The sequence below is a fragment of the Neophocaena asiaeorientalis genome, unplaced genomic scaffold, assembly GCF_003031525.2.
Source record: "Neophocaena asiaeorientalis asiaeorientalis breed wild unplaced genomic scaffold, Neophocaena_asiaeorientalis_V1.1 scaffold243, whole genome shotgun sequence".
NCBI classification, from domain to species: Eukaryota; Metazoa; Chordata; class Mammalia; order Artiodactyla; family Phocoenidae; genus Neophocaena; species Neophocaena asiaeorientalis.
In genome coordinates this window covers 464,169-469,363 of record NW_020173113.1, presented here as the reverse complement: position 1 = coordinate 469,363, position 5,195 = coordinate 464,169, and the positions used below count along the sequence as shown (strand labels likewise).

The 5,195-nt window shown below is 48.1% G+C and overlaps 1 protein-coding gene across 5 annotated transcripts in view; it reads right to left on the bottom strand.

Moving 5' to 3' along the window:
* SLC9A7 (solute carrier family 9 member A7) overlaps positions 1–5,195 on the bottom strand; it is a 141,277-nt gene that overhangs the window by 24,990 nt on the left and 111,092 nt on the right. The gene's annotated exons all lie outside the window — the stretch shown is intronic.

The following is a 5,195-nucleotide window of genomic DNA, read 5'->3' as shown; positions in this document are numbered from 1 at the left end:
TTCTGCTCTCTGTCCTTATGAGTTACACAAGGGATTTTAAAACATTTTACTGAAATTGTTAATAGAGAAGCCCCTTCAGGAAAATAAATACCACTAGCTCTGCTTATCACCAATTTTTGAGCATGAAACAATGAATGGCTATTTCTCCTGCATTCATTAAGCACCTACTGTGTGCCAAGTACCATGCTGGGTGCTGGAAACACAAAGAGGAATGAGACCCAGCACCTGCCACTTGAGGAGCACATTTCCAGAGGGGGAGACAGACAGACAGATACATATGGGGTGAAGAAAAAGAAAGCAGATTGAAGACCTGGGGAGTGGCAAAAAGGTCCTATTTTGAAATAATTTTTCTAGAACTAATGAATAATGATTTCTGGGTACAGTTATATTTCATTCCATTCTAATTGTTAAGAGATGTATTTTTTATGTTAAGGTCATTACAATAATGAGAACAGCTTATTTTTTTTTCAGAGATGGAGCAGAATACTGCCCCTGCCCCCCAAAGATTTCTACATCCTAATCCCTGGAGCCTGAGTCTGTTAACGTTACACGGCTAAAGGGGCTTTGTGGGTGGACTTAAGGTTTTCCAGGTAGGCCCAGTATAATCACATGGGCCCTGAAAAGTGGACAAGGCGGGCAAGAGAGTCAGAGAGATGCGGTGGGAGAAGAGGCAGGAGAGATTCAGGGTATGAAGTTTTCATAGTTGGAAGTGGAGGGGGTCAAGAGCCAGGAAACGCGGGTGCTTCTAGGTCCTGAGCTTGACTCCCGGCCAATGGCCAGCAAGGAAAGAGGACCTCAGTCCTACAAGCACATGGAAGGGAATTCTACCAACAACCTGAAGGAGACTGGAAGTGGCTTCTCCCCCAGAGCCCAACCGCACTGACACCGTGATTTTGGCCTTAAGAGACCTAAAAGAGAGAAACCAGTAGAACCCACCAGACTTCTGACCTACAGAACTATAAGACTGTGTTGTTTTAAGCCACTGAGTTTGTGGTAATTTGTTACAGCAACGATATGAAACTAATGCAGAGCACAAGAGTACATAATTGATGCAACCCGATTTGGGTCTTTCTCATGTCCCTGGGATGATGGGGCCAAGATTTCTCAGAAGCGGGTAACACAGGGTTTAAAAACAGGGAATTAAGAGCTCCACACTGCCTCCACCAGGGCTTCTCAAATTGTAAAGTGCACACAACCCTCCTGGGCACCCTGTTAAAGTGAACATTCTGATTCTGTGGGTTCAGGTGGGGCCTGAGAGTCTGCATTTCTAACGAGCTCTCGGGTGATGCCCAGGCTGCTCTCCACGGGGACACTCGGAACAGCAGGGGGGGAGGTTCACGGTCCCTCTTGGAGAAGCGGACAAGGCCCTCCACCATCTCACCTCTGCCACCCTCCACCCTTATCCTTCATCACATTGTCACCAAGCCCTTAAGGACAGAGATTCATCTGTCGTGTTTGCAAATGTATTCCCAGGGCCTGCAAGAATGTTTGAAATATAACAGATGCTCCATAAATATTTGTCAAATGAATGAATAAATGTTAATTTTGAACTTCTAAGACAAAAAAAAAAGAATAGCAGAAAGGGAAATCAGGGGCCAAGGGAGGCCATCAGAAAAACAAAAAAGTGTGGTGGGGAAGGCAGTCAGAGAGTAGTAATCTGAGGAAAGGCACTTCAGCAACTGTTTGAAGTTAAAGATTTAAGGGACTGGATGTCAGATTTTAGCCTGGAAGGAAACTGGGGGAGGACCCAGGAACAAACAAATCCAACTTGCCCAGAAAGGTATATGTGAATGCGACTATAAACAGCTGAGTTTCTGCAGTTTTCAGGTACACACACACACACACACACCACGAGCACAGTGGTTCCCTTCCCCCACGTTCCACTAATATCCTGCTTGTGACCTTGTCCTGCTGAGATGACAGAGGCGGGATACATTCAGATTCGTGTTCCTGCCTACTCCAAAGCGGCCTCATCAATGAGCGCGCTTCTGTAAACTTGGGGAAGGAAGTGAATGATGTGTCTGCGTGTCCGGCCAACATAAATCTCAGCTGCATCTGGCATGAAAAATGCCCCATTGAATGGGTTGGGAGGCCACCCCCAGGACCAGGCAGCTTGCCTCCAGCTGGGCTTGTTTTTGTTTTGGTTGCAAAGTCACCAAGACCTCCACAGAAACAAAGCAGCTGAGTCTTTTGTTTTGTTTTGTTGTAATGAGTCAAACTTGCCAGGGACATGAAGCTGAAGTCTATCCACGATATTCTTATGCTTCCCTCACATAGAGCCAAAAGTTCTGGCCAACAGCTCCCTTCTTTCGCCCACATGAGCTAATATTCTGTGGCTCTGTAGCCATGACTCTGTTTATAACCTTGGGCTTCTAGGACCGGTGAGGAAAATCGTGCTCCTTATAAATTGTGCTTTCCCATCAAATATCACTTTTTGGTTTGTTTGTTTGCTTTTAGCAAGATGGGGAACAAACATCTGGACTTCCCCCACCTCTGATTTCAGTTTCATGGCAACATTGAGCATGTGACCTGGATCCGTTTCAGCGGAAGCTGCAAGGAACCCAGGGTTTCACCCAAAACTGAGAAGCCCATTTAGTTCTGTTTTACTGGTTTCTCATGACCACTGAGTGCTCCCAGCCCTGTTGTTAATGGCTTACTGGATCAAGTCAGGTCAGAAGGACTTGGAAAAATGAGGCCCTTTCTGCATGAGGGCATGAGTCATTTTTCAGAAGGTGTCCCGAAGAACTGAACTTGAAGTTCGTCTTTTTTTTCCCAGTCTGACAGCAATCTTTTTTTTTTTTTAACATCTTTATTGGAGTATAATTGCTTTACAGTGGTGCGGTAGTTTCTCCTTTATAACAAAGTGAATCAGTTATACATATACATATGTTCCCATATCTCTTCCCTCTGACAGCAATCTTGAAAGACTTTCAAAATGCCAACAAAACTGCCTTTGAGGGCCCTCTGCACGACTGCGTATGAGGTTTGGAAGGAGGGCGGTTAAAGCAAAGGTGTGACACAGCTCCTGACCAGGGCCGGCCAAAGGGGCGCCACTGGGAGTGCAGCGGAAGTGGCTACCACCTGCCTGGTCAAAATTGGCCCAAAGGGCGGTTTCCAATGTTGGCCCTGCCTGAGGCTGGGGGCGCTACCTTAACTATCACTGCATGGACTAAATGCACTGCCAGAACCCTTAGCATTTAGGACCCACTGCTTTTCAAACATTTCCACAGCAAGTTTGTTACGAAGTCTAGTTACAAGCCCACTGTCTCTGAGACATAGTTAGTTCAGGTACATGAAACCAACCAAACCATTTCATGTATTTCCTTTCACAGATGCTTGAGTCCAGAGGCAGGAGCAATGGAAAACAGCAAAATGGCCGGGGGGAGGGGGTCGGTGTTGACCAACTTGGAACTGTCAAGATGAAATTGCCCCAAACCCTTGATATTCACCTGGCAGTGACCTGTTTTTCTTACAAAATTAACTTGACAGGCCACAGGTCTATGGAGGATGTGTATCCTACCAGAGCCATTATTTTCCCTTCGGTGAAATGAGGATGTCCATCATGAATTTCACCCAGGTTTCCTCAGATCCCAGTTTGGGGGAACCCAAACTGTCAGACTCTAAATTGGCTGCCAGGTGCACAGTTCCTGAACCCCTGTTTTCTAAAGTCCTTAATCAAAGCTCAAGTCAAATAGCAACTTTTCAAAAAGAGCTTCTCATTGAAGCCACATGTTCCCAACTGGCACAATGGCCAATTCTAATATAGCCGCAAAGGTCTTCTGGAGCACCATTAAAGTGGGCACCAAATCTCCAAGTGAAGCTCACTGAAAGCTCTTCCCAAAATGCCTAGAACTTTCAGAGGTCAGGGCTTTGTGTCCCTTAAGGGGCATCAACCCAAGAATGGCTCATCAGGCTGTAACCACCCTCAGAGAAAGCTGTGGTGGCACCCCTGGGCCCCACACGGCACCACATTTTGCAAGATGTGTTAAATCAGATTCGGTAGCTGGAGTCATTTAGAAGATCCTAGGGAATCTAAGACGTGCAGACTGGATTTGGGATTAAGTGCAATGACGAGTGTGATGCAAAGCTGACTGAAAGAAAAAGAAACACTCAACATGGCTTTGTGGACAACACATGCACGTGGTAAGTGAAGCTTCCCATGCCCTGTGCTGCTCTCGCTCCCCCATCTTCCCATCAAATACCGATCAGCCCCCCCCCCCCATGGACCAGGCACTGTGCTCAGCACTGGGTATTGTATGCTGAACAAAACAGTCTTTCACTCCCAAGGCCAAATAATAACATTTTGGAAACACATCTCTGCTCCTATCGTGACTTTCCCTTCCCCCACCTTGCCTGCCCAGGAAATGCTGGCCTGGGGAAGGAGCAAAACCTGGAGGCAGGGCTTCCCTGGTGGCGCAGTGGTTGAGAGTCCGCCTGCCGATGCAGGGGACACGGGTTCGTGCCCCGGTCCAGGAGGATCCCACGTGCCGCGGAGCGGCTGGGCCCGTGAGCCGTGGCCGCTGGGCCTGCACGTCCGGAGACTGTGCTCCGCAGCTGGAGGGGCCACAGCAGTGAGAGGTTCGCGTACAGCAAAAAGAAAAACAAAAAAAAACAAAAACCTGGAGGCAGAATGAGCCCACCAGCCCCACAACAGGGCTGATACAGCAGCTTTAGAACATGGCTGCCACTTCGCTTATGCTCCTCCCATCCAGAGGTGATGGTCTCTATCTCCTCCCACTGAATCTGGGCTGGCCCTAGCAACTTGTTGTAACCAAGAGAAAGTCACGGAAGTGATGCTGTGTGACTCCCAAGGTTAGGCCAGAAAGGGCCACATAGTCTCCACCCTGCTTGCTGGGACAGGGGCTTTTGGAAGCCTGAGCCATCACATAAGAAGTCCCATACCCTGAGGCCACGGAGAAGCCATCACAGGCATTCTAGTCGCCGGTCCTAGTCTGAGTCCTCCCAGCCCAGGCGCCAGACATATGAGCGAATGAGCCTTTGGATGATTCCAGCTCCCAGCTGTTGAGTTACCCCCAGGTTTCTTCATGGAGCAAAGGCAAGCTGTCCCGACTGTGCCCTTTCCAAACCTAGAGAATGCATGTGGATACGAAATTGTTGTTCACTTTCCTTCCTATGTTTGGGGCAGTGCATTATGCTGCAAGAGTGACCGGAGCAGATGGCAAAACCAAGGACCA